The sequence below is a fragment of the Nelumbo lutea genome, chromosome 4 (assembly GCF_056320005.1).
Source record: "Nelumbo lutea isolate HS-2025 chromosome 4, American lotus-T2T, whole genome shotgun sequence".
Lineage (NCBI taxonomy): Eukaryota > Viridiplantae > Streptophyta > Magnoliopsida > Proteales > Nelumbonaceae > Nelumbo > Nelumbo lutea.
Genome location: NC_142687.1, coordinates 51490374 through 51516068, shown reverse-complemented (window position 1 = coordinate 51516068; position 25695 = coordinate 51490374). Strand labels below are relative to the sequence as shown.

Here is a 25695-nt window from a genome sequence, read left to right as displayed (position 1 = left end):
CCATTCAGTAATGACGGTCGTGCCGCAAATGGTCCAAGAATCCGGCGTGTTGTTTCCAGTTGTCTCGCCGAAACGACATATGGAATTTGCAAATAATATATCAAAAATAAAATATTATTAAAGTTGGGTTGCAACACGATGATTTCCCAGGAGGTCACCCATCATAATACTACTCTCGCCCAAGCACACTCAACTTTGGTGTTTTGATGGGATCCGGTGCATTAGGGCTGGTATGATCGCAACTGTTTGCTTCTTGCTCGCTTAAATATTTATGCACTCACTTTCTTGCTCCCCCCCATTAATTCTTTTAGACTTGAAAAAACGGTGTATGCAACTTTCCTCCCTTGGAAAACGTGCACAAGCTCCCATGTGAGCGGAGTTATTCCTTTCCAGATCTGCCACTGCCACGGATAGATGCAATACAATCGAGGGGCCCACAATGTACGACGAATGCCAAAATCCCGATTTCGCACCGTTCCCATTCAGTAACGACGATCGTACCGCAAATGGTCCGAGTATCTGGCCCGTTGCTTCTAGTTGTCTCGCCGAAACGACATATGGAATTTGCAAATATTATATCAAAGATAAAATATTAATAAAATTGGGGTGCAACACGAGGACTTCCCAGGAGGTCACCCATCCTAATACTACTCGCCCAAGCACACTTAACTTCGGAGTTTTGATGGGATCCGATGCATTAGTGCTGGTATGATCGCAACCGTTTGCTTCTTGCTCGCTTAAATATTTATGCACTCACTATCTTGCTCCCCCCCATTAATTCTTTCAGATTTGAAAAAACGGTGTATGCAACTTTCATCCCTTGGTAACCATGCACAATCTTCCACGTGAGCGGAGTTATTCCTTTCCAGATCTGTCGCAGCCCCGGATAGATGCAATAGTATCGCGGGGCCCACAATGCACGATGAATGCCAAAAGCCCAATTTTTTACCGTTCCCATTCAGTAGTGACGAACGTGCCGCAATTGGTCCGAGTATCTGGCGCGTTGTTTCCAGTTGTCTCGCCGAAACGACATATGGAATTTGCAAATAGTATATCAAAAATAATATATTAATAAAATTGGGGTGCAACAGGAGGACTTCCCTGGAGGTCACCCATTCTTGTACTACTCTCGCCCAAGCACACTTAACTTCAGAGTTCTGATGCGATCCGGTGCATTAGTGCTGTTATAATCGCACCCGTCCGCTTCTTCCTCGCTTAAATCTTTATGCACTCACTATCTTGCTCCCCTCCATTAATTCTTTCATACTGAAAAAATGGTGTATCCAACTTTCCTCCCTTGGTAAACGTGCACAAGCTCCCACGTGAGCGGTGTTATTCCTTTCCAGATCTGCCGTAGCCTCGGATAGATGCAATACAATCGCGGGGCCAACAAAGCACGACGAATGCCAAAAGCCCTGTTTTGCACCGTTCCCATTCAGTAATGACGGTCGTGCCGCAAATGGTCCGAGAATCCGGCGCGTTGTTTCCAGTTGTCCCGCCGAAACGACATATGGAATTTGCAAATAGTATATCAAAAATAAAATATTAATAAAATTGGGGTGCAACACAAGGACTTCTTAGGAGGTCACCCATCCTAATACTTTCTCACCCAAACACGCTTAACTTCGGAGTTCTAATGGGATCAGGTGGGTTAGTGCTGGTATGATCGCACCCGTTTGCTTCTTGCGAGCTTATATCTTTATGCACTCACTATCTTGCTCCCCTCCATTCATACATTCCGACTTGAAATTACGGTGTATGCAACTTTCCTCCCTTGGTAACCGTGCACAAGCTCCCACATGAAAGGAGCTATTCCTTTCCAGATCTGCCGCAGCCCCGGATAGATGCAATACTATCGCGGGGCCCACAATGCACGACGAATGCCAAAAGTCCGGTTTTACACCGTTCCCACTCAGTAATGACGATCATGCCGCAAATGGTCCAAGAATCCAGCGCGTTGTTTCCAGTTGTCTCGCCGAAACGACATATGGAATTTGCAAATAGTATATCAAAGATAAAATATTAATAAAATTGGGTTGCAACACGATGATTTCCCAGAAGGTCACCCATCCTAATACTACTCTCGCCCAATCCCACCTAATTTCGGAGTTTTGATGTGATCCGGTGCATTAGTGCTGGTATGATCTTAACTGTTTGCTTCTTGCTCGCTTAAATCTTTATGCACTCACTATCTTGCTCCCCCCCATTAATTCTTTCAGATTTGAAAAAACGATGCATGCAACTTTCCTCCCTTGGTAAACGTGCACAAGCTCCCACGTGAGCGGAGTTATTCCTTTCCAGATCTGCCGCAGCCACGGATAGATGACATACAATCGCGGGGCCCACAATGCACGACGAATTCCAAAAGCCCGGTTTTGCACCGTTCCCATTCAGTAATGACGATCGTACCGCAAATGGTCCGAGTATCCGGCGTGTTGTTTCCAGTTGTCACGCCGAAACGACATATGGAATTTGCAAATAATCTATCAAAAATAAAATATTAATAAAATTGGGTTGCAAAACGATGATTTCCCAAGAGGTCACCCATCCTAATACTACTCTCGCCCAAGCAAACTTAACTTCGGAGTTCTGATGGGATCCGATGCATTAGTGCTGGTATGATCGCAACCGTTTGCTTCTTGCTCGCTTAGATCTTCATTCACTCACTATCTTGCTCCCCCCCATTAATTCTTTCAGACTTGAGAAAACGGTGTATGCAACTTTCCTCCCTTGGTAACCGTGCACAAGCTTCCACGTGAGCGGAGTTATTCTTTTCCAGATCTGTCGCATCCCCGGATAGATGCAATACTACCACGGGGCCCACAATGCACGACGAATGCCAAAAGCCCGGTTTTGCACCGTTCCCATTCAGTAATGACGGTCGTGCCGCAAATGGTGCGAGAATCCGGCACGTTGATTCCAGTTGTCTCGCCGAAATGACATATGGAAATTGCAAATAATATATCAAAGATAAAATATTAAAAAAATTGGGTTGCAACATGATGATTTCCGAGGAGTTCACACATCCTAATACTAGTCTCGCCCAAGCACACTTAACTTCGGAGTTCTGATGGGATCTAGTGCATTAGTGCTGGTATGGTCGCAACCGTTTGCTTCTTGCTCTTTTAAATCTTTATGCACTCAATATCTTGCTCCCCCCCATTAATTCTTTCAGAATTGAAAAAACGGTGTATGCAACTTTCATCCCTTGGTAACCGTGCACAAGCTTCCACGTGAGCGGAGTTATTCCTTTCCAGATCTGTCGCAACCACGGATAGATGCAATACTATCGCAGGGCCCACAATGCGCGACGAATGCCAAAAGCCCGGTTTTGCACCGTTCCCATTCAGTAATGACGGTCGTGCCGCAAATGGTCCGAGAATCCGACGCGTTGTTTCCAGTAGTCTCGCCGAAACGACATATGGAAATTGAAAATAATATATCAAAAATAAAATATTAATAAAATTGGTTTGCAACACGATGATTTCCGAGGAGGTCACCCATCCTAATACTACTCTCGCCCAAGCACACTTAACTTTGGAGTTCTGATGGGATCCAATGCATTAGTGCTGGTGTAATCGCAACCGTTTGCTTCTTGCTCGCTTAAATCTTTATGCACTCACTATCTTGCTCCCCCCATTAATTCTTTCAGAATTGAAAAAACGGTGTATGCAACTTTCCTCCCTTGGTAACCGTGCACATGCTTCCACGTGAGCGGAGTTATTCCTTTCCAGATCTGTCGCAGCTCGGGATAGATGCAATACTATCACGGGGCCCACAATGCACGACGAATGCCAAAAGCCCGGTTTTGCACCGTTCCCATTCAGTAATGACGGTCGTGCCGCAAATGGTCCGAGAATCCGGCGCGTTGTTTCCAGTTGTCTCGCCGAAACGACTTATGGATTTTGCAAATAATATATGAAAAATAAAATATTAATAAAATTGGGTTGCAACACGATGATTTCCCAGGAGGTCAGCCATCCTAATACTACTCACGCCCAAGCACACTTAACTTCGGAGTTCTGATGGGATCCGGTGCATTAGTGCTGGTATGATCGCAACCGTTTGCTTCTTGCTCGCTTAAATCTTTATGCACTCACTATCTTGCTCCCCCCCATTAATTCTTTCAGAATTGAAAAAATGGTGTATGCAACTTTCCTCGCTTGATAACCGTACACAAGCTTCCACGAGAGCGGAGTTATTCCTTTCCAGATCTGTCGCAGCCCCTGATAGATGCAATACTATCGCGGCGCCCACAATGCACGACGAATGCCAAAAGCCTGGTTTTGCACCGTTCCCATTCAGTAATTTCGGTCGTGCCGCAAATGGTTCGAGAATCCGGCGCGTTGTTTCCAGTTGTCTCACCGAAACGACATATGGAATTTGCAAATAATATATCAAAAATAAAATATTATTAAAGTTGGGTTGCAACACGATGATTTCCCAGGAGGTCAGCCATCCTAATACTACTCACGCCCAAGCACACTTAACTTCGGAGTTCTGATGGGATCCGGTGCATTAGTGCTAGTATGATCGCAACCGTTTGCTTCTTGCTCGCTTAAATCTTTATGCACTCACTATGTTGCTCCCCCCCATTAATTCTTTCAGAATTGAAAAAACGGTGTATCCAACTTTCCTCCCTTCGTAACCGTGCACTAGCTCCCACGTGAGCGGAGTTATTCCTTTCCAGATATGCCGCAACCCCGGATAGATGCAATCTTATCACGGGGCCCACAATGCACGACGAATGCCAAAGTCCCGGTTTTAGACCGTTCCCATTCAGGAATGACGATCGTGTCGCAAATGGTCCGAGTATCCGGCGCGTTGTTTCCAGTTGTTTCCACGAAACGACATATGGAATTTACAAATAGTATATCAAAAATAAAATATTAATAAAATTGGGGTGCAACAGGAGGACTTCCCTGGAGGTCACCCATCCTAGTACTACTCTCGCACAAGCACACTTAACTTCGGAGTTCTGATGGGATCCGGTGCATTAGTGCTGGTATGATCGCAATCGTTTGCTTCTTGCTCGCTTAAATCTTTATGCACTCACTATCTTGCTCCCCCCCATTAATTCGTTCAGAATTGAAAAAATGGTGTATGCAACTTTCCTCCCTTAATAACCGTACACAAGCTTCCACGTGAGCGGTGTTATTCCTTTCCAGATCTGTCGCAGCCCCTGATAGATGCAATACTTTCGCGGCGCCCACAATGCACGACGAATGCCAAAAGCCTGGTTTTGCACCGTTCCCATTCAGTAATGACGGTCGTGCCGCAAATGGTCCGAGAATTCGGCGCGTTGTTTCCAGTTGTCTCGCCGAAATGACATATGGTATTTGCAAATAGTATATCCAAAATAAACTATTAATAAAATTGGGTTGCAACACGATGATTTCCGAGGAGTTCACCCAGCCTAATACAACTCTCGCCCAAGCACACTTAACTTCGGAGATCCGATGGGATCCGGTGCATTAGTGCTGGTATGATCGCAACCGTTTGCTTCTTACTCGCTTAAATCTTTATGCACTCACTATCTTGCTCCCCCCCATTAATTCTTTCAGAATTTAAAAAATGATGTATGCAACTTTCCTCCCTTAATAACCGTACACAAGCTTCCACGTGAGCGGAGTTATTCCTTTCCAGATCCGTCGCAGCCCCTGATAGATGCAATACTATCGCGGCGCCCACAATCCACGACGAATGCCAAAAGCCTGGTTTTGCACCGTTCCCATTCAGTAATGACGGTCGTGCCGCAAATGGTCCAAGAATCCGGCGTGTTGTTTCCAGTTGTCTCGCCGAAACGACATATGGAATTTGCAAATAATATATCAAAAATAAAATATTATTAAAGTTGGGTTGCAACACGATGATTTCCCAGGAGGTCACCCATCATAATACTACTCTCGCCCAAGCACACTCAACTTTGGTGTTTTGATGGGATCCGGTGCATTAGGGCTGGTATGATCGCAACTGTTTGCTTCTTGCTCGCTTAAATATTTATGCACTCACTTTCTTGCTCCCCCCCATTAATTCTTTTAGACTTGAAAAAACGGTGTATGCAACTTTCCTCCCTTGGAAAACGTGCACAAGCTCCCATGTGAGCGGAGTTATTCCTTTCCAGATCTGCCACTGCCACGGATAGATGCAATACAATCGAGGGGCCCACAATGTACGATGAATGCCAAAATCCCGATTTCGCACCGTTCCCATTCAGTAACGACGATCGTACCGCAAATGGTCCGAGTATCTGGCCCGTTGCTTCTAGTTGTCTCGCCGAAACGACATATGGAATTTGCAAATATTATATCAAAGATAAAATATTAATAAAATTGGGGTGCAACACGAGGACTTCCCAGGAGGTCACCCATCCTAATACTACTCGCCCAAGCACACTTAACTTCGGAGTTTTGATGGGATCCGATGCATTAGTGCTGGTATGATCGCAACCGTTTGCTTCTTGCTCGCTTAAATATTTATGCACTCACTATCTTGCTCCCCCCCATTAATTCTTTCAGATTTGAAAAAACGGTGTATGCAACTTTCATCCCTTGGTAACCATGCACAATCTTCCACGTGAGCGGAGTTATTCCTTTCCAGATCTGTCGCAGCCCCGGATAGATGCAATAGTATCGCGGGGCCCACAATGCACGATGAATGCCAAAAGCCCAATTTTTTACCGTTCCCATTCAGTAGTGACGAACGTGCCGCAATTGGTCCGAGTATCTGGCGCGTTGTTTCCAGTTGTCTCGCCGAAACGACATATGGAATTTGCAAATAGTATATCAAAAATAATATATTAATAAAATTGGGGTGCAACAGGAGGACTTCCCTGGAGGTCACCCATTCTTGTACTACTCTCGCCCAAGCACACTTAACTTCAGAGTTCTGATGCGATCCGGTGCATTAGTGCTGTTATAATCGCACCCGTCCGCTTCTTCCTCGCTTAAATCTTTATGCACTCACTATCTTGCTCCCCTCCATTAATTCTTTCAGACTGAAAAAATGGTGTATCCAACTTTCCTCCCTTGGTAAACGTGCACAAGCTCCCACGTGAGCGGTGTTATTCCTTTCCAGATCTGCCGTAGCCTCGGATAGATGCAATACAATCGCGGGGCCAACAAAGCACGACGAATGCCAAAAGCCCTGTTTTGCACCGTTCCCATTCAGTAATGACGGTCGTGCCGCAAATGGTCCGAGAATCCGGCGCGTTGTTTCCAGTTGTCCCGCCGAAACGACATATGGAATTTGCAAATAGTATATCAAAAATAAAATATTAATAAAATTGGGGTGCAACACAAGGACTTCTTAGGAGGTCACCCATCCTAATACTTTCTCACCCAAACACGCTTAACTTCGGAGTTCTAATGGGATCAGGTGGGTTAGTGCTGGTATGATCGCACCCGTTTGCTTCTTGCGAGCTTATATCTTTATGCACTCACTATCTTGCTCCCCTCCATTCATACATTCCGACTTGAAATTACGGTGTATGCAACTTTCCTCCCTTGGTAACCGTGCACAAGCTCCCACATGAAAGGAGCTATTCCTTTCCAGATCTGCCGCAGCCCCGGATAGATGCAATACTATCGCGGGGCCCACAATGCACGACGAATGCCAAAAGTCCGGTTTTACACCGTTCCCACTCAGTAATGACGATCATGCCGCAAATGGTCCAAGAATCCAGCGCGTTGTTTCCAGTTGTCTCGCCGAAACGACATATGGAATTTGCAAATAGTATATCAAAGATAAAATATTAATAAAATTGGGTTGCAACACGATGATTTCCCAGAAGGTCACCCATCCTAATACTACTCTCGCCCAATCCCACCTAATTTCGGAGTTTTGATGTGATCCGGTGCATTAGTGCTGGTATGATCTTAACTGTTTGCTTCTTGCTCGCTTAAATCTTTATGCACTCACTATCTTGCTCCCCCCCATTAATTCTTTTAGATTTGAAAAAACGGTGCATGCAACTTTCCTCCCTTGGTAAACGTGCACAAGCTCCCACGTGAGCGGAGTTATTCCTTTCCAGATCTGCCGCAGCCACGGATAGATGACATACAATCGCGGGGCCCACAATGCACGACGAATTCCAAAAGCCCGGTTTTGCACCGTTCCCATTCAGTAATGACGATCGTACCGCAAATGGTCCGAGTATCCGGCGTGTTGTTTCCAGTTGTCACGCCGAAACGACATATGGAATTTGCAAATAATCTATCAAAAATAAAATATTAATAAAATTGGGTTGCAAAACGATGATTTCCCAAGAGGTCACCCATCCTAATACTACTCTCGCCCAAGCAAACTTAACTTCGGAGTTCTGATGGGATCCGATGCATTAGTGCTGGTATGATCGCAACCGTTTGCTTCTTGCTCGCTTAGATCTTCATTCACTCACTATCTTGCTCCCCCCCATTAATTCTTTCAGACTTGAGAAAACGGTGTATGCAACTTTCCTCCCTTGGTAACCGTGCACAAGCTTCCACGTGAGCGGAGTTATTCTTTTCCAGATCTGTCGCATCCCCGGATAGATGCAATACTACCGCGGGGCCCACAATGCACGACGAATGCCAAAAGCCCGGTTTTGCACCGTTCCCATTCAGTAATGACGGTCGTGCCGCAAATGGTGCGAGAATCCGGCACGTTGATTCCAGTTGTCTCGCCGAAATGACATATGGAAATTGCAAATAATATATCAAAGATAAAATATTAAAAAAATTGGGTTGCAACATGATGATTTCCGAGGAGTTCACACATCCTAATACTAGTCTCGCCCAAGCACACTTAACTTCGGAGTTCTGATGGGATCTAGTGCATTAGTGCTGGTATGGTCGCAACCGTTTGCTTCTTGCTCTTTTAAATCTTTATGCACTCAATATCTTGCTCCCCCCCATTAATTCTTTCAGAATTGAAAAAACGGTGTATGCAACTTTCATCCCTTGGTAACCGTGCACAAGCTTCCACGTGAGCGGAGTTATTCCTTTCCAGATCTGTCGCAACCACGGATAGATGCAATACTATCGCAGGGCCCACAATGCGCGACGAATGCCAAAAGCCCGGTTTTGCACCGTTCCCATTCAGTAATGACGGTTGTGCCGCAAATGGTCCGAGAATCCGACGCGTTGTTTCCAGTAGTCTCGCCGAAACGACATATGGAAATTGAAAATAATATATCAAAAATAAAATATTAATAAAATTGGTTTGCAACACGATGATTTCCGAGGAGGTCACCCATCCTAATACTACTCTCGCCCAAGCACACTTAACTTTGGAGTTCTGATGGGATCCAATGCATTAGTGCTGGTGTAATCGCAACCGTTTGCTTCTTGCTCGCTTAAATCTTTATGCACTCACTATCTTGCTCCCCCCATTAATTCTTTCAGAATTGAAAAAACGGTGTATGCAACTTTCCTCCCTTGGTAACCGTGCACATGCTTCCACGTGAGCGGAGTTATTCCTTTCCGGATCTGTCGCAGCTCGGGATAAATGCAATACTATCGCAGGGCCCACAATGCGCGACGAATGCCAAAAGCCCGGTTTTGCACCGTTCCCATTCAGTAATGACGGTCGTGCCGCAAATGGTCCGAGAATCCGGAGCATTGTTTCCAGTTGTCTCGCCGAAACGACTTTTGGAAATTGCAAATAATATATCAAAAATAAAATATTAATAAAATTGGGTTGCAACACTATGATTTCCAAGGAGGTCACCCATCCTAATACTACTCTCGCCCAAGCACACTTAACTTCGGAGTTCTGATGGGATCCGGTGCATTAGTGCTGGTACGATCGCAACCGTTTGCTTCTTGCTCGCTTAAATCTTTATGCACTCACTATCTTGCTCCCCCCATTAATTCTTTCAAAATTGAAAAAACGGTGTTTGCAACTTTCCTCGCTTGGTAACCGTGCACAAGCTTCTACGTGAGTGGAGTTATTCCTTTCCAGATCTGTCGCAGCCCCGGATAGATGCAATACTATCGCGGGGCCGACAATGCACGACGAATGCCTAAAAGCCCGGTTTTCCACCGTTCTCATTCAGTAATGACGATCGTGCCGCAAATTATCCGAGTATCCGGCGCGTTGTCTCTAGTTGTGTCGCCGAAACGACATATGGAAGTTGCAAATAGTATATCAAAAATAAAATATTAATAAAATTCCGGTGCAGCAGGAGGACTTCCCTGGAGGTCACCCATCCTTGTACTACTCTCGCCCAAGCTCATTTAATTTCAGAGTTCTGATGCGATGCGGTGCATTAGTGCTGGTATGATCGCACCCGTCAGCTTCTTCCTCACTTAAATCTTTATGCACTCACTATATTGCTACCCTCCATTAATTCTTTCAGACTTTAAAAAACGGTGTATGCTACTTTCCTCCCTTGGTAAACGTGCACAAGCTCCCACGTATGCGGAGTTATTCCTTTCCAAATCTGCCGCAGCCATGGATAGATGCAATACAATCGCGGGGCCTACAATGCACGACGAATGCCCATAGCCCGGTTTTGCACCGTCCCCATTCAGTAATGACGATCGTACAGCAAATGGTCTGAGTATCCGGCCTGTTGTTTCCAGTTGTCTCGCCGAAATGACATATGGAATTTGCAAATATTATATCAAAGATAAAATATTAATAAAATTGGGGTGCAACACGAGGATTTCCCAGGAGGTCACCCATCCTAATACTACTCGCCCAAGCACACTTAACTTCGGAGTTCTGATGGGATCCGATGCATTAGTGCTGGTATGATCGGAACCGTTTGCTTCTTGCTCGCTTAAATCTTTATGCACTCACTATCTTGCTCCCCCCTTCTTTCAGATTTGAAAAAATGGTGTATGCAACTTTCCTCCCTTGGTAACCATGCACAAGATTCCACGTGAGCGGAGTTATTCCTTTCCCGATCTGTCGCAGCCCCGGATAGATGCAATACTATCGCGGGGCCCACAATGCACGACGAATGCCAAAAGTCCGATTTTGCACCGTTCCCATTCAGTAGTGACGATCGTGCCTCAAATGGTCCGAGTATCCGCCACGTTGTTTCCAGTTGTCTTGCCGAAACGACATTTGGAATTTGCAAATAGTATATCAAAAATAAAATATTAATAAAATTGGGTTGCAACACAAGGATATGCTAGGAGGTCAGCCATCCTAGTACTACTCTCGCCCAAGCACTCTTAACTTCAGAGTTCTGACGGGATCCGGTGGATTTGTGCTGGTATGATCGCACCCGTTTGCATATTGCTCACTTTAATCTTTATGCACTCACTATCTTGCTCCCCTCCATTAATTCTTTCAGATTTGAAAAAACGGTGTATGCAACTTTCCTCCCGTGGTAACCATGCACCAGCTCCCATGTGAGCGGAGTTATTCCTTTCCAGATCTGCCGCAGCCCCGGATAGATGCAATACTATCGCGGGTCCCACAATGCACGATGAATGCCAAAAGCCCGGTTTTGCACCGTTCTCATTCAGTAATGACGATCGTACCGCAAATGGTCCGAGTATCCGGCGCGTTGTTTCCAGTTGTCTCGCCGAAACGACATATGGAATTTGCAAATAGTATATCAAAAATAAAATATTAATAAAATTGGGGTGCAACAGGAGGACTTCCCTGGAGGTCACCCATCCTTGTACTACTCTTGCCCAAGCACACTTAATTTCGGAGTTCTGATGCGATCCGGTGCATTAGTGCTGGTATAATCGCACCCGTCTGCTTCTTCCTCGCTTAAATCTTTATGCACTCACTATCTTGCTCCCATCCATTAATTCTTTCAGACTTGAAAGAAAAGGTGTATGCAACTTTCCTCCCTTGGTAAACGTGCAAAAGCTCCCACGTGAGCGGAGTTATTCCTTTCCAAATCCTCCACAGCCATGGATAGATGCAATACAATCGCGGGGCCCACAATGCACGATGATCGCCAAAAGCCCGGTTTCGCACCGTTCCCATTCAGTAATGACGATCGTATCACAAATGGTCCGAGTATCCGGCCCGTTGTTTCAAGTTGTCTCGCCGAAACGACATATGGAATTTAAAATAGTATATCAAAAATAAAATATAAATAAAATTGGGTTGCAACACAAGGATTTCCCTGGATGTCAGCCATCCTAATACTACTCTCGCCCAAGCACACTTAACTTCGGAGTTCTGATGGGATCCGGTGGATTAGTGCTGGTATGATCACACCCGTTTGCTTCTTGCTCGCTTAAATCTTTATGCACTCACTATCTTGTTCCCCTCCATTAATTATTTCAGATTTGAAAAAACGGTGTATGCAACTTTCCTCCCTTGGTAACTGTGCACAAGCTCCTACGTGAGCAGTGTTATTCCTTTCCAAATCTGCCGCAGCCCCGGATAGATGCAATAATATCGCGGGGTCCACAATGCACGACAAATGCCAAAAGCCCGGTTTTGCACCGTTCCGATTCAGTAATGACGATCGTGCCGCAAATGGTCTGAGTATCCGGCGCGTTGTTTCCAGTTGTCTCGCCGAAAACGACATATGGAATTTGCAAATAGTATATCAAAAATAAAATATTAATAAAATTGGGGTGCAACACGAGGACTTCCTAGGAGGTCACCAATCTTAGTACTACTCTCTACAAGAACGCTTAACTTCGGAGTTCAAATGGGATCTGATGCATTAGTGCTTGTATGATCGCACCCATTTTCTTCCTTAAATCTTATGCACTCACTATTTTGCTCCCCTCCATTAATTCTTTCAGACTTGAAAAAATGGTGTATGCAACTTTCCTCCCTTGGTACCCGTGCACAAGCTCCCACGTGAGCGGAGTTATTCATTTCCAGATCTGCCGCAGCCCCGGATAGATGCAATACTATCGCGGGGCCCACAATGCACGACGAACACCCAAAGCCCGGTTTTGCACCGTTCCCATTCAATAATGACGATCGAACCGCAAATGCTCCGAGTATCCGGCGCGTTGTTTCCAGTTGTCTCGCCGAAACGACATATGGAATTTGGAAATAGTATATCAAAAATAAAATATTAATAAAATTGGGGTGCAACACGAGGACTTCCTAGGAGTTCACCAATCCTAGTACTACTCTCGCCCAAGCACGCTTAACTTCGGAGTTCTGATGGGATCAGGTGTATTAGTGCTGGTATGATCGCACCCGATTGCTTCTTGCTCGCTTAAATCTTTATGCACTCACTATCTTGCTCCCCTCCATTAATTCTTTCAGACTTGAAAAAACGGTGTATGCAACTTTCCTCCCTTGGTACCCGTGCACATGCTCCCACGTGAGCGGAGTTATTCATTTCCAGATCTGCCGCAGCCCCGGATAGATGCAACAGTATCGCGGGGACCACAACGCACGACGAACACCCAAAGCCCGGTTTTGCACCGTTCGCATTCAATAATGACGATCGAAACGCAAATGCTCCGAGTATCCGGCGCGTTGTTTCCAGTTGTTTCGCCAAAACGACATATGGAATTTGCAAATAGTATATCAAAAATAAAATATTAATAAAATTGGGGTGCAACACGAGGACTTCGTAGGAGGTCACCAATCTTAGTACTACTCTCGCCAAGAACGCTTAACTTCGGAGTTCAAATGGGATCCGATGCATTAGTGCTTGTATGATCGCACCCATTTTCTTTTTGCTCGCTTAAATCTTTATGCACTCACTATTTTGCTCCCCTCCATTAATTCTTTCAGACTTGAAAAAATGGTGTATGCAACTTTCCTCCCTTGGTACCCGTGCACAAGCTCCCACGTGAGCGGAGTTATTCATTTCCAGATCTGTCGCAGCCCCGGATAGATGCAATAATATCGCGGGGCCCACAATCCATGACGAACGCCCAAATCCCAGTTTTGCACCGTTCCCATTCAGTAATGACGATCGAACCGTAAATGCTCCGAGTATCCGGCGCGTTGTTTCCAGTTGTCTCGCCGAAACGACATATGGAATTTGAAAATAGTATATCAAAAATAAAATATTAATAAAATTGGGGTGCAACACGAGGACTTCCTAGGAGTTAACCAATCCTAGTACTACTCTCGCCCAAGCACGCTTAACTTCGGAGTTCTGATGGGATCCGGTGTATTAGTGCTGATATGATCGCACCTGTTTGCTTCTTGCTCGCTTAAATCTTTATGCACTCACTATCTTGCTCCCCTCCATTAATTCTTTCAGACTTGAAAAAATGGTGTATGCAACTTTCCTCCCTTTGTAACCGTGCACAAGCTCCCACGTGAGCGGAGTTATTCCTTTCCAGATCTGCCGCAGCCCCGGATAGATGCAATAATATCGCGGGGCCCACAATGCACGACGAATGCCAAAAGCCCGATTTTGCACCGTTCCCATTCAGTAATGACGATCGTGCCGCAAATGGTCCGAGTATCCGGCGTGTTGTTACTAGTTGAATCGCCGAAACGACATATGGAACTTGCAAATAGTATATCAAAAATAAAATATTAATAAAATTGGGGTGCAACACGAGGACTTCTACGAGGTCACCAATCCTAGTACTACTCTCGCCCAAGCACGCTTAACTTCGGAGTTCTGATGGGATCCGGTGTATTAGTGCTGGTATGATCGCACCTGTTTGCATCTTGCTCGCTTAAATCTTTATGCACTCACTATCTTGCTCCCCTCCATTAATTCTTTCAGACTTGAAAAAATGGTGTATGCAACTTTCCTCCCTTGGTAACCGTGCACAAGCTCCCACGTGAGCGGAGTTATTCCTTTCCAGATCTGCCGCAGCCCCGGATAGATGCAATAATATCGCGGGGCCCACAATGCACGACGAATGCCAAAAGCCCGATTTTGCACCGTTCCCATTCAGTAATGACGATCGTGCCGCAAATGGTCTGAGTATCCGTCGTGTTGTTTCTAGTTGTCTCGCCGAAACGACATATGGAATTTGCAAATAGTATATCAAAAATAAAATATTAATAAAATTGGGGTGCAACACGAGGATTTCCTTGGAGGTCACCAATCTTAGTACTACTCTCGCCAAGATTGCTTAACTTCGGAGTTCAAATGGGATAGGATGCTTTAGTGCTGGTATGATCGCACCCATTTTCTTCTTGCTCGCTTAAATCTTTGTGCACTCACTATCTTGCTGCCCTCCATTAATTCTTTCAGACTTGAAAAAATGGTGTATGCAACTTTCCTCCCATTGTAACCGTGCACAAGCTCCCACGTGAGCGGAGTTCTTCCTTTCCAGATCTGCCGCAGCCCCGGATAGATGCAATAATATCGCGGGGCCCACAATGCACGACGAATGCTAAAAGCCCGGTTTTGCACCGTTCCCATTTAGTAATGACGATCGTGCCGCAAATGGTCCGAGTATCCGGCGCGTTGTTTCCAGTTGTCTCGCCGAAACGACATATGGAATTTGCAAATAGTATATCAAAAATAAAATATTAATAAAATTGGGGTGCAACACGAGGACTTCCCAGGAGGTCACCCATCCTAGTACTACTCTTGCCCAAGCATGCTTAAATTCGGAGTTCTGATGGGATCCGGTGCATTAGTGCTGGTATGATCGCACCCGTTTGCTTTTTGCTCGCTTAAATCCTTATGCACTCACTATCTTGTTCCCCTCGATTAATTATTTCAGACTTGAAAAAACGGTGTATGCAACTTTCCTCCCTTGGTAACCGTGCACAAGCTTCCACGTGAGTGGAGTTATTCCTTTGTAGATCTGCCGCAGCCCCGGATAGATGCAATAATATCGTGGGGCCCACAATGCACGATGAATTCCAAAAGCCCGGTTGTGCACCGTTCCCATTCAGTAATGATGATCGTGCCGCAAATGGTCCGAGTATCCGGCGCGTTGTTTCTAGTTGTATCGCCGGAACGACATATGGAATTTGCAAATCGTATATCAAAAATAAAATATTAATAAAATTGGGGTGCAACACGAGGACTTCCTAGGAGGTCACCAATCTTAGTACTTCTCTCGCCAAGAACGCTTAACTTCGAAGTTCAAATGGGTTCCGATGCTTTAGTGCTGGTATGATCGCACCCATTTTCTTCCTGCATGCTTAAATCTTTATGCACTCACTATTTTGCTCCCCTCCATTAATTCTTTCAGACTTGAAAAAACGGTGTATGCAACTTTCCTCCCTTGGTACCCGTGCACAAGCTCCCACGTGAGCGGAGTTATTCATTTCCAGATCTGCCGCAGCCCCGGATAGATGCAATACTATCGCGGGGCCCACAATGCACGACGAACACCCAAAGCCCGGTTTTGCACCGTTCCCATTCAATAATGACGATCGAACCGCAAATGCTCCGAGTATCCGGCGCGTTGTTTCCAGTTGTCTCGCCGAAACGACATATGGTATTTGCAAATAGTATATCAAAAATAAAATATTAATAAAATTGGGGTGCAACACGAGGACTTCCTAGGAGTTCACCAATCCTAGTACTACTCTCGCCCAAGCACGCTTAACTTCGGAGTTCTGATGGGATCTGGTGTATTAGTGCTGGTATGATCGCACCCGATTGCTTCTTGCTCGCTTAAATCTTTATGCACTCACTATCTTGCTCCCCTCCATTAATTCATTCAGACTTGAAAAAACGGTGTATGCAACTTTCCTCCCTTGGTACCCGTGCACAAGCTCCCACATGAGCGGAGTTATTCCTTTCCAGATCTGCCGCAGCCCCGGATAGATGCAACAGTATCGCGGGGCCCACAATGCACGACGAACACCCAAAGCCCGGTTTTGCACCGTTCCCATTCAATAATGACGATCGAACCGCAAATGGTCTGAGTATCCAGCGCGTTGTTTCCAGTTGTTTCGCCGAAACGACATATGGAATTTGCAAATAGTATATCAAAAATAAAATATTAATAAAATTGGGGTGCAACACGAGGACTTCCTAGGAGGTCACCAATCTTAGTACTACTCTCGCCAAGAACGCTTAACTTCGGAGTTCAAATGGGATCCGATGCATTACTGCTTGTATGATCGCACCCATTTTCTTTTTGCTCGCTTAAATCTTTATGCACTCACTATTTTGCTCCCCTCCATTAATTCTTTCAGACTTGAAAAAACGGTGTATGCAACTTTCCTCCCTTTGTACCCGTGCACAAGCTCCCACGTGTGCGGAGTTATTCATTTCCAGATCTGCCGCAGCCCCGGATAGATGCAATAATATCGCGGGGCCCACAATCCATGATGAACGCCCAAATCCCTGTTTTGCACCGTTCCCATTCAGTAATGACGATCGAACCGTAAATGCTCCCAGTATCCGGCGCGTTGTTTCCAGTTGTCTCGCCGAAACGACATATGGAATTTGAAAATATTATATCAAAAATAAAATATTAATAAAATTTGGGTGCAACACGAGGACTTCCTAGGAGTTCACCAATCCTAGTACTACTCTCGCCCAAGCACGCTTAACTTCGGAGTTCTGATGGGTTTCAGTGTATTAGTGCTGGTATGATCGCACATGTTTGCTTCTTGCTCGCTTAAATCTTTATGCACTCACTATCTTGCTCCCCTCCATTAATTCTTTCAGACTTGAAAAAATGGTGTATGCAACTTTCCTCCCTTGGTAACCGTGCACAAGCTCCCACGTGAGCGGAGTTATTCCTTTCCAGATCTGCCGCAGCCCCGGATAGATGCAATAATATCGCGGGGCCCACAATGCACGACGAATGCCAAAAGCCCGATTTTGCACCGTTCCCATTCAGTAATGACGATCGTGCCGCAAATGGTCCGAGTATCCGGCGTGTTGTTTCTAGTTGTCTCGCCGAAACGACATATGGAATTTGCAAATAGTATATCAAAAATAAAATATTAATAAAATTGGGGTACAACACGAGGACTTCCTTGGAGGTCACCAATCTTAGTACTACTCTCGCCAAGAACGCTTAACTTCGGAGTTCAAATAGGATCCGATGCTTTAGTGCTGGTATGATCGTACCCATTTTCTTCTTGCTCGCTTAAATCTTTGTGCACTCACTATCTTGCTGCCCTCCATTAATTCTTTCAGACTTGAAAAAACGGTGTATGAAACTTTCCTCCCATTGTAACCGTGCACAAGCTCCCACGTGAGCGGAGTTCTTCCTTTCTAGATCTGCCGCAGCCCCGGATAGATGCAAAATATCGTGGGGCCCACAATGCACGACGAATGCTAAAAGCCCGGTTTTGCACCGTTCCCATTTAGTAATGACGATCGTGCCACAAATGGTCCGAGTATCCGGTGCGTTGTTTCCAGTTGTCTCTTCGAAACGACATATGGAATTTGCAAATAGTATATCAAAAATAAAATATTAATAAAATTGGGGTACAACACGAGGACTTCCTTGGAGGTCACCAATCTTAGTACTACTCTCGCCAAGAACGCTTAACTTCGGAGTTCAAATGGGATCCGATGCATTAGTGCTTGTAAGATCGCACCCATTTTCTTTTTGCTCGCTTAAATCTTTATGCACTCACTATTTTGCTCCCCTCCATTAATTCTTTCAGACTTGAAAAAATGGTGTATGCAACTTTCCTCCCTTGGTAACCGTGCACAAGCTCCCACGTGAGCGGAGTTATTCCTTTCCAGATCTGCCGCAGCCCCGGATAGATGCAATAATATCACGGGGCCCACAATGCACGACGAATGCTAAAAGCCCGATTTTGCACCGTTCCCATTCAGTAATGACGATCGTGCTGCAAATGGTCCGAGTATCCGGCGTGTTGTTTCTAGTTGTCTCGCCGAAACGACATATGGAATTTGCAAATAGTATATCAAAAATAAAATATTAATAAAATTGGGGTACAACACGAGGACTTCCTTGGAGGTCACCAATCTTAGTACTACTCTCGCCAAGAACGCTTAACTTCGGAGTTCAAATGGGATCCGATGCTTTAGTGCTGGTATGATCGCACCCATTTTCTTCTTGCTCGCTTAAATCTTTGTGCACTCACTATCTTGCTGCCCTCCATTAATTCTTCCAGACTTGAAAAAACGGTGTATGCAACTTTCCTCCCATTGTAACCGTGCACAAGCTCCCACGTGAGCGGAGTTCTTCCTTTCCAGATCTGCCGCAGCCCCGGATAGATGCAATAATATCACGGGGCCCACAATGCACGACGAATGCTAAAAGCCCGGTTTTGCACCGTTCTCATTTAGTAATGACGATCGTGCCGCAAATGGTCCGAGTATCCGGTGCGTTGTTTCCAGTTTTCTCGCCGAAACGACATATGGAATTTGCAAATAGTATATCAAAAATAAAATATTAATAAAATTGGGGTGCAACACGAGGACTTCCCAGGAGGTCACCCATCCTAGTACTACTCTTGCCCAAGCATGCTTAAATTCGGAGTTCTGATGGGATCCGGTGCATTAGTGCTGGTATGATCGCACCCGTTTGCTTTTTGCTCACTTAAATCCTTATGCACTCACTATCTTGTTCCCCTCAATTAATTATTTCAGACTTGAAAAAACGGTGTACGCAACTTTCCTCCCTTGGTAACCATGCACAAACTTCCACGTGAGCGGAGTTATTCCTTTGTAGATCTGCCGCAGCCCCGGATAGATGCAATAATATCGCGGGGCCCACAATGCACGATGAATGCCAAAAGCCCGGTTTTGCACCGTTCCCATTCAGTAATGACGATCGTGCCGCAAATGGTCCGAGTATCCAGCGCGTTGTTTCTAGTTGTATCGCCGGAACGACATATGGAATTTGCAAATAGTATATCAAAAATAAAATATTAATAAAATTGGGGTGCAACACGAGGACTTCCTAGGACGTCACCAATCTTAGTACTTCTCTCTTCAAGAACGCTTAACTTCGAAGTTCAAATGGGTTCCGATGCATTAGTGCTGGTATGATCGCACCCATTTTCTTCCTGCATGCTTAAATCTTTATGCACTCACTATTTTGCTCCCCTCCATTAATTCTTTCAGACTTGAAAAAACGGTGTATGCAACTTTCCTCCCTTGGTACCCGTGCACAAGCTCCCACGTGAGCGGAGTTATTCATTTCCAGATCTGCCGCAGCCCCGGATAGATGCAATACTATCGCGGGGCCCACAATGCACGACGAACACCCAAAGCCCGGTTTTGCACCGTTCCCATTCAATAATGACGATCGAACCGCAAATGCTCCGAGTATCCGGCGCGTTGTTTCCAGTGGTCTCGCCGAAACGACATATGGTATTTGCAAATAGTATATCAAAAATAAAATATTAATAAAATTGGGGTGCAACACGAGGACTTCCTAGGAGTTCACCAATCCTAGTACTACTCTCGCCCAAGCACGCTTAACTTCGGAGTTCTGATGGGATCTGGTGTATTAGTGCTGGTATGATCGCACCCGATTGCTTCTTGCTCGCTTAAATCTTTATGCACTCACTATCTTGCTCCCCTCCATTAATTCATTCAGACTTGAAAAAACGGTGTATGCAACTTTCCTCCCTTGGTACCCGTGCACAAGCTCCCACATGAGCGGAGTTATTCATTTCCAGATCTGCCGCAGCCCCGGATAGATGCAACAGTATCGCGGGGCCCACAATGCACGACGAACACCCAAAGCCCGGTTTTGCACCGTTCCATTTCAATAATGACGATCGAACCGCAAATGGTCTGAGTATCCGGCGCGTTGTTTCCAGTTGTTTCGCCGAAACGACATATGGAATTTGCAAATAGTATATCAAAAATAAAATATTAATAAAATTGGGGTGCAACACGAGGACTTCCTAGGAGGTCACCAATCTTAGTACTACTCTCGCCAAGAACGCTTAACTTCGGAGTTCAAATGGGATCCGATGCATTAGTGCTTGTATGATCGCACCCATTTTCTTTTTGCTCGCTTAAATCTTTATGCACTCACTATTTTGCTCCCCTCCATTAATTCTTTCAGACTTGAAAAAACGGTGTATGCAACTTTCCTCCCTTTGTACCCGTGCACAAGCTCCCACGTGTGCGGAGTTATTCATTTCCAGATCTGCCGCAGCCCCGGATAGATGCAATAATATCGCGGGGCCCACAATCCATGATGAACGCCCAAATCCCTGTTTTGCACCGTTCCCATTGAGTAATGACGATCGAACCGTAAATGCTCCGAGTATCCGGCGCGTTGTTTCCAGTTGTCTCGCCGAAACGACATATGGAATTTGAAAATATTGTATCAAAAATAAAATATTAATAAAATTTGGGTGCAACACGAGGACTTCCTAGGAGTTCACCAATCCTAGTACTACTCTCGCCCAAGCACGCTTAACTTCGGAGTTCTGATGGGTTTCGGTGTATTAGTGCTGGTATGATCGCACATGTTTGCTTCTTGCTCGCTTAAATCTTTATGCACTCACTATCTTGCTCCCCTCCATTAATTCTTTCAGACTTGAAAAAATGGTGTATGCAACTTTCCTCCCTTGGTAACCGTGCACAAGCTCCCACGTGAGCGGAGTTATTCCTTTCCAGATCTGCCGCAGCCCCGGATAGATGCAATAATATCGCGGGGCCCACAATGCACGACGAATGCCAAAAGCCCGATTTTGCACCGTTCCCATTCAGTAATGACGATCGTGCCGCAAATGGTCCGAGTATCCGGCGTGTTGTTTCTAGTTGTCTCGCCGAAACGACATATGGAATTTGCAAATAGTATATCAAAAATAAAATATTAATAAAATTGGGGTACAACACGAGGACTTCCTTGGAGGTCACCAATCTTAGTACTACTCTCGCCAAGAACGCTTAACTTCGGAGTTCAAATGGGATCCGATGCTTTAGTGCTGGTATGATCGTACCCATTTTCTTCTTGCTCGCTTAAATCTTTGTGCACTCACTATCTTGCTGCCCTCCATTAATTCTTTCAGACTTGAAAAAACGGTGTATGAAACTTTCCTCCCATTGTAACCGTGCACAAGCTCACACGTGAGCGGAGTTCTTCCTTTCTAGATCTGCCGCAGCCCCGGATAGATGCAAAATATCGTGGGGCCCACAATGCACGACGAATGCTAAAAGCCCGGTTTTGCACCGTTCCCATTTAGTAATGACGATCGTGCCACAAATGGTCCGAGTATCCGGTGCGTTGTTTCCAGTTGTCTCTTGGAAACGACATATGGAATTTGCAAATAGTATATCAAAAATAAAATATTAATAAAATTGGGGTACAACACGAGGACTTCCTTGGAGGTCACCAATCTTAGTACTACTCTCGCCAAGAACGCTTAACTTCGGAGTTCAAATGGGATCCGATGCATTAGTGCTTGTAAGATCGCACCCATTTTCTTTTTGCTCGCTTAAATCTTTATGCACTCACTATTTTGCTCCCCTCCATTAATTCTTTCAGACTTGAAAAAATGGTGTATGCAACTTTCCTCCCTTGGTAACCGTGCACAAGCTCCCACGTGAGCGGAGTTATTCCTTTCCAGATCTGCCGCAGCCCCGGATAGATGCAATAATATCACGGGGCCCACAATGCACGACGAATGCTAAAAGCCCGATTTTGCACCGTTCCCATTCAGTAATGACGATCGTGCTGCAAATGGTCCGAGTATCCGGCGTGTTGTTTCTAGTTGTCTCGCCGAAACGACATATGGAATTTGCAAATAGTATATCAAAAATAAAATATTAATAAAATTGGGGTACAACACGAGGACTTCCTTGGAGGTCACCAATCTTAGTACTACTCTCGCCAAGAACGCTTAACTTCGGAGTTCAAATGGGATCCGATGCTTTAGTGCTGGTATGATCGCACCCATTTTCTTCTTGCTCGCTTAAATCTTTGTGCACTCACTATCTTGCTGCCCTCCATTAATTCTTCCAGACTTGAAAAAACGGTGTATGCAACTTTCCTCCCATTGTAACCGTGCACAAGCTCACACGTGAGCGGAGTTCTTCCTTTCTAGATCTGCCGCAGCCCCGGATAGATGCAATAATATCGCGGGGCCCACAATGCACGACGAATGCTAAAAGCCCGGTTTTGCACCGTTCTCATTTAGTAATGACGATCGTGCCGCAAATGGTCCGAGTATCCGGTGCGTTGTTTCCAGTTTTCTCGCCGAAACGACATATGGAATTTGCAAATAGTATATCAAAAATAAAATATTAATAAAATTGGGGTGCAACACGAGGACTTCCCAGGAGGTCACCCATCCTAGTACTACTCTTGCCCAAGCATGCTTAAATTCGGAGTTCTGATGGGATCCGGTGCATTAGTGCTGGTATGATCGCACCCGTTTGCTTTTTGCTCGCTTAAATCCTTATGCACTCACTATCTTGTTCCCCTCAATTAATTATTTCAGACTTGAAAAAACGGTGTATGCAACTTTCCTCCCTTGGTAACCATGCACAAACTTCCACGTGAGTGGAGTTATTCCTTTGTAGATCTGCCGCAGCCCTGGATAGATGCAATAATATCGCGGGGCCCACAATGCACGATGAATGCCAAAAGCCCGGTTGTGCACCGTTCCCATTCAGTAATGACGATCGTGCCGCAAATGGTCCGAGTATCCGGCGCGTTGTTTCTAGTTGTATCGCCGGAACGACATATGGAATTTGCAAATAGTATATCAAAAATAAAATATTAATAAAATTGGGGTGCAACACGAGGACTTCCTAGGAGGTCACCAATCTTAGTACTTCTCTCTTCAAGAACGCTTAACTTCGAAGTTCAAATGGGTTCCGATGCATTAGTGCTGGTATGATCGCACCCATTTTCTTCCTGCATGCTTAAATCTTTATGCACTCACTATTTTGCTCCCCTCCATTAATTCTTTCAGACTTGAAAAAACGGTGTATGCAACTTTCCTCCCTTGGTACCCGTGCACAAGCTCCCACGTGAGCGGAGTTATTCATTTCCAGATCTGCCGCAGCCCCGGATAGATGCAATACTATCGCGGGGCCCACAATGCACGTCGAACACCCAAAGCCCGGTTTTGCACCGTTCCCATTCAATAATGACGATCGAACCGCAAATGCTCCGAGTATCCGGCGCGTTGTTTCCAGTTGTCTCGCCGAAACGACATATGGTATTTGCAAATAGTATATCAAAAATAAAATATTAATAAAATTGGGGTGCAACACGAGGACTTCCTAGGAGTTCACCAATCCTAGTACTACTCTCGCCCAAGCACGCTTAACTTCGGAGTTCTGATGGGATCTGGTGTATTAGTGCTGGTATGATCGCACCCGATTGCTTCTTGCTCGCTTAAATCTTTATGCACTCACTATCTTGCTCCCCTCCATTAATTCATTCAGACTTGAAAAAACGGTGTATGCAACTTTCCTCCCTTGGTACCCGTGCACAAGCTCCCACATGAGCGGAGTTATTCCTTTCCAGATCTGCCGCAGCCCCGGATAGATGCAACAGTATCGCGGGGCCCACAATGCACGACGAACACCCAAAGCCCGGTTTTGCACCGTTCCCATTCAATAATGACGATCGAACCGCAAATGGTCCGAGTATCCGGCGCGTTGTTTCCAGTTGTTTCGCCGAAACGACATATGGAATTTGCAAATAGTATATCATAAATAAAATATTAATAAAATTGGGGTGCAACACGAGGACTTCCTAGGAGGTCACCAATCTTAGTACTACTCTCGCCAAGAACGCTTAACTTCGGAGTTCAAATGGGATCCGATGCATTAGTGCTTGTATGATCGCACCCATTTTCTTTTTGCTCGCTTAAATCTTTATGCACTCACTATTTTGCTCCCCTCCATTAATTCTTTCAGACTTGAAAAAACGGTGTATGCAACTTTCCTCCCTTTGTACCCGTGCACAAGCTCCCACGTGTGCGGAGTTATTCATTTCCAGATCTGCCGCAGCCCCGGATAGATGCAATAATATCGCGGGGCCCACAATCCATGATGAACGCCCAAATCCCTGTTTTGCACCGTTCCCATTCAGTAATGACGATCGAACCGTAAATGCTCCGAGTATCCGGCGCGTTGTTTCCAGTTGTCTCGCCGAAACGACATATGGAATTTGAAAATATTATATCAAAAATAAAATATTAATAAAATTGGGGTGCAACACGAGGACTTCCTAGGAGTTCACCAATCCTAGTACTACTCTCGCCCAAGCACGCTTAACTTCGGAGTTTTGATGGGTTTCGGTGTATTAGTGCTGGTATGATCGCACATGTTTGCTTCTTGCTCGCTTAATTCTTTATGCACTCACTATCTTGCTCCCCTCCATTAATTCTTTCAGACTTGAAAAAATGGTGTATGCAACTTTCCTCCCTTGGTAACCGTGCACAAGCTCCCACGTGAGCGGAGTTATTCCTTTCCAGATCTGCCGCAGCCCCGGATAGATGCAATAATATCACGGGGCCCACAATGCACGACGAATGCCAAAAGCCCGGTTTTGCACCGTTCCCATTCAGTAATGACGATCGTGCCGCAAATGGTCCGAGTATCTGGCGTGTTGTTTCTAGTTGTCTCGCCGAAACGACATATGGAATTTGCAAATAGTATATCAAAAATAAAATATTAATATAATTGGGGTACAACACGAGGACTTCCTTGGAGGTCACCAATCTTAGTACTACTCTCGCCAAGAACGCTTAACTTCGGAGTTCAAATGGGATCCGATGCTTTAGTGCTGGTATGATCGTACCCATTTTCTTCTTGCTCGCTTAAATCTTTGTGCACTCACTATCTTGCTGCCCTCCATTAATTCTTTCAGACTTGAAAAAACGGTGTATGAAACTTTCCTCCCATTGTAACCGTGCACAAGCTCCCACGTGAGCGGAGTTCTTCCTTTCTAGATCTGCCGCAGC

General features: G+C 45.3%; 5 non-coding genes and 42 pseudogenes across 5 annotated transcripts; all 47 read right to left on the bottom strand.

The window, feature by feature from the left end:
• Positions 1 to 125: 125 nt before the first annotated feature.
• LOC148857157 (5S ribosomal RNA) lies at positions 126 to 244 on the bottom strand (annotated as a pseudogene).
• Positions 245 to 603: 359 nt separating this feature from the next.
• On the bottom strand, positions 604 to 720 carry LOC148857156 (5S ribosomal RNA; annotated as a pseudogene).
• A 359-nt stretch (positions 721 to 1079) lies between these two features.
• Positions 1080 to 1198, bottom strand: LOC148857155 (5S ribosomal RNA; annotated as a pseudogene).
• Positions 1199 to 1556: 358 nt separating this feature from the next.
• Positions 1557 to 1674, bottom strand: LOC148857154 (5S ribosomal RNA; annotated as a pseudogene).
• Positions 1675 to 2511: 837 nt separating this feature from the next.
• LOC148857153 (5S ribosomal RNA) lies at positions 2512 to 2630 on the bottom strand (annotated as a pseudogene).
• A 359-nt stretch (positions 2631 to 2989) lies between these two features.
• On the bottom strand, positions 2990 to 3108 carry LOC148857152 (5S ribosomal RNA; annotated as a pseudogene).
• A 359-nt stretch (positions 3109 to 3467) lies between these two features.
• Positions 3468 to 3586, bottom strand: LOC148857151 (5S ribosomal RNA; annotated as a pseudogene).
• A 358-nt stretch (positions 3587 to 3944) lies between these two features.
• On the bottom strand, positions 3945 to 4063 carry LOC148857150 (5S ribosomal RNA). The gene has a single exon (XR_016097132.1). It is a non-coding gene; the product is annotated as a 5S ribosomal RNA (ribosomal RNA).
• A 359-nt stretch (positions 4064 to 4422) lies between these two features.
• Positions 4423 to 4541, bottom strand: LOC148857149 (5S ribosomal RNA). The gene has a single exon (XR_016097662.1). It is a non-coding gene; the product is annotated as a 5S ribosomal RNA (ribosomal RNA).
• A 359-nt stretch (positions 4542 to 4900) lies between these two features.
• Positions 4901 to 5019, bottom strand: LOC148857148 (5S ribosomal RNA; annotated as a pseudogene).
• A 359-nt stretch (positions 5020 to 5378) lies between these two features.
• LOC148857147 (5S ribosomal RNA) lies at positions 5379 to 5497 on the bottom strand (annotated as a pseudogene).
• Positions 5498 to 5856: 359 nt separating this feature from the next.
• LOC148857146 (5S ribosomal RNA) lies at positions 5857 to 5975 on the bottom strand (annotated as a pseudogene).
• A 359-nt stretch (positions 5976 to 6334) lies between these two features.
• Positions 6335 to 6451, bottom strand: LOC148857145 (5S ribosomal RNA; annotated as a pseudogene).
• A 359-nt stretch (positions 6452 to 6810) lies between these two features.
• LOC148857144 (5S ribosomal RNA) lies at positions 6811 to 6929 on the bottom strand (annotated as a pseudogene).
• A 358-nt stretch (positions 6930 to 7287) lies between these two features.
• Positions 7288 to 7405, bottom strand: LOC148857143 (5S ribosomal RNA; annotated as a pseudogene).
• An 837-nt stretch (positions 7406 to 8242) lies between these two features.
• On the bottom strand, positions 8243 to 8361 carry LOC148857142 (5S ribosomal RNA; annotated as a pseudogene).
• Positions 8362 to 8720: 359 nt separating this feature from the next.
• Positions 8721 to 8839, bottom strand: LOC148857141 (5S ribosomal RNA; annotated as a pseudogene).
• Positions 8840 to 9198: 359 nt separating this feature from the next.
• LOC148857140 (5S ribosomal RNA) lies at positions 9199 to 9317 on the bottom strand (annotated as a pseudogene).
• Positions 9318 to 9675: 358 nt separating this feature from the next.
• LOC148857139 (5S ribosomal RNA) lies at positions 9676 to 9794 on the bottom strand (annotated as a pseudogene).
• Positions 9795 to 10631: 837 nt separating this feature from the next.
• LOC148857138 (5S ribosomal RNA) lies at positions 10632 to 10748 on the bottom strand (annotated as a pseudogene).
• A 353-nt stretch (positions 10749 to 11101) lies between these two features.
• LOC148857137 (5S ribosomal RNA) lies at positions 11102 to 11220 on the bottom strand (annotated as a pseudogene).
• A 359-nt stretch (positions 11221 to 11579) lies between these two features.
• On the bottom strand, positions 11580 to 11698 carry LOC148857136 (5S ribosomal RNA; annotated as a pseudogene).
• Positions 11699 to 12057: 359 nt separating this feature from the next.
• Positions 12058 to 12176, bottom strand: LOC148857135 (5S ribosomal RNA; annotated as a pseudogene).
• Positions 12177 to 13005: 829 nt separating this feature from the next.
• On the bottom strand, positions 13006 to 13124 carry LOC148857134 (5S ribosomal RNA; annotated as a pseudogene).
• A 359-nt stretch (positions 13125 to 13483) lies between these two features.
• LOC148857133 (5S ribosomal RNA) lies at positions 13484 to 13601 on the bottom strand (annotated as a pseudogene).
• A 359-nt stretch (positions 13602 to 13960) lies between these two features.
• On the bottom strand, positions 13961 to 14079 carry LOC148857132 (5S ribosomal RNA; annotated as a pseudogene).
• A 359-nt stretch (positions 14080 to 14438) lies between these two features.
• LOC148857131 (5S ribosomal RNA) lies at positions 14439 to 14556 on the bottom strand (annotated as a pseudogene).
• Positions 14557 to 15392: 836 nt separating this feature from the next.
• On the bottom strand, positions 15393 to 15511 carry LOC148857130 (5S ribosomal RNA). Its single transcript, XR_016097910.1, has one exon. It is a non-coding gene; the product is annotated as a 5S ribosomal RNA (ribosomal RNA).
• Positions 15512 to 15870: 359 nt separating this feature from the next.
• On the bottom strand, positions 15871 to 15988 carry LOC148857129 (5S ribosomal RNA; annotated as a pseudogene).
• A 359-nt stretch (positions 15989 to 16347) lies between these two features.
• On the bottom strand, positions 16348 to 16466 carry LOC148857128 (5S ribosomal RNA; annotated as a pseudogene).
• Positions 16467 to 16825: 359 nt separating this feature from the next.
• On the bottom strand, positions 16826 to 16943 carry LOC148857127 (5S ribosomal RNA; annotated as a pseudogene).
• A 359-nt stretch (positions 16944 to 17302) lies between these two features.
• Positions 17303 to 17421, bottom strand: LOC148857126 (5S ribosomal RNA; annotated as a pseudogene).
• A 359-nt stretch (positions 17422 to 17780) lies between these two features.
• On the bottom strand, positions 17781 to 17898 carry LOC148857125 (5S ribosomal RNA; annotated as a pseudogene).
• A 358-nt stretch (positions 17899 to 18256) lies between these two features.
• LOC148857124 (5S ribosomal RNA) lies at positions 18257 to 18374 on the bottom strand (annotated as a pseudogene).
• Positions 18375 to 18733: 359 nt separating this feature from the next.
• LOC148857123 (5S ribosomal RNA) lies at positions 18734 to 18851 on the bottom strand (annotated as a pseudogene).
• A 359-nt stretch (positions 18852 to 19210) lies between these two features.
• On the bottom strand, positions 19211 to 19329 carry LOC148857122 (5S ribosomal RNA). The gene has a single exon (XR_016097909.1). It is a non-coding gene; the product is annotated as a 5S ribosomal RNA (ribosomal RNA).
• Positions 19330 to 20165: 836 nt separating this feature from the next.
• LOC148857121 (5S ribosomal RNA) lies at positions 20166 to 20284 on the bottom strand (annotated as a pseudogene).
• Positions 20285 to 20643: 359 nt separating this feature from the next.
• On the bottom strand, positions 20644 to 20761 carry LOC148857120 (5S ribosomal RNA; annotated as a pseudogene).
• Positions 20762 to 21120: 359 nt separating this feature from the next.
• LOC148857119 (5S ribosomal RNA) lies at positions 21121 to 21239 on the bottom strand (annotated as a pseudogene).
• A 359-nt stretch (positions 21240 to 21598) lies between these two features.
• LOC148857118 (5S ribosomal RNA) lies at positions 21599 to 21716 on the bottom strand (annotated as a pseudogene).
• Positions 21717 to 22074: 358 nt separating this feature from the next.
• Positions 22075 to 22192, bottom strand: LOC148857117 (5S ribosomal RNA; annotated as a pseudogene).
• Positions 22193 to 22551: 359 nt separating this feature from the next.
• On the bottom strand, positions 22552 to 22669 carry LOC148857116 (5S ribosomal RNA; annotated as a pseudogene).
• Positions 22670 to 23028: 359 nt separating this feature from the next.
• LOC148857115 (5S ribosomal RNA) lies at positions 23029 to 23147 on the bottom strand. Its single transcript, XR_016097908.1, has one exon. It is a non-coding gene; the product is annotated as a 5S ribosomal RNA (ribosomal RNA).
• An 836-nt stretch (positions 23148 to 23983) lies between these two features.
• LOC148857114 (5S ribosomal RNA) lies at positions 23984 to 24102 on the bottom strand (annotated as a pseudogene).
• A 359-nt stretch (positions 24103 to 24461) lies between these two features.
• Positions 24462 to 24579, bottom strand: LOC148857113 (5S ribosomal RNA; annotated as a pseudogene).
• Positions 24580 to 24938: 359 nt separating this feature from the next.
• Positions 24939 to 25057, bottom strand: LOC148857112 (5S ribosomal RNA; annotated as a pseudogene).
• A 359-nt stretch (positions 25058 to 25416) lies between these two features.
• LOC148857111 (5S ribosomal RNA) lies at positions 25417 to 25534 on the bottom strand (annotated as a pseudogene).
• Between the last annotated feature and the right edge of the window lie 161 nt (positions 25535 to 25695).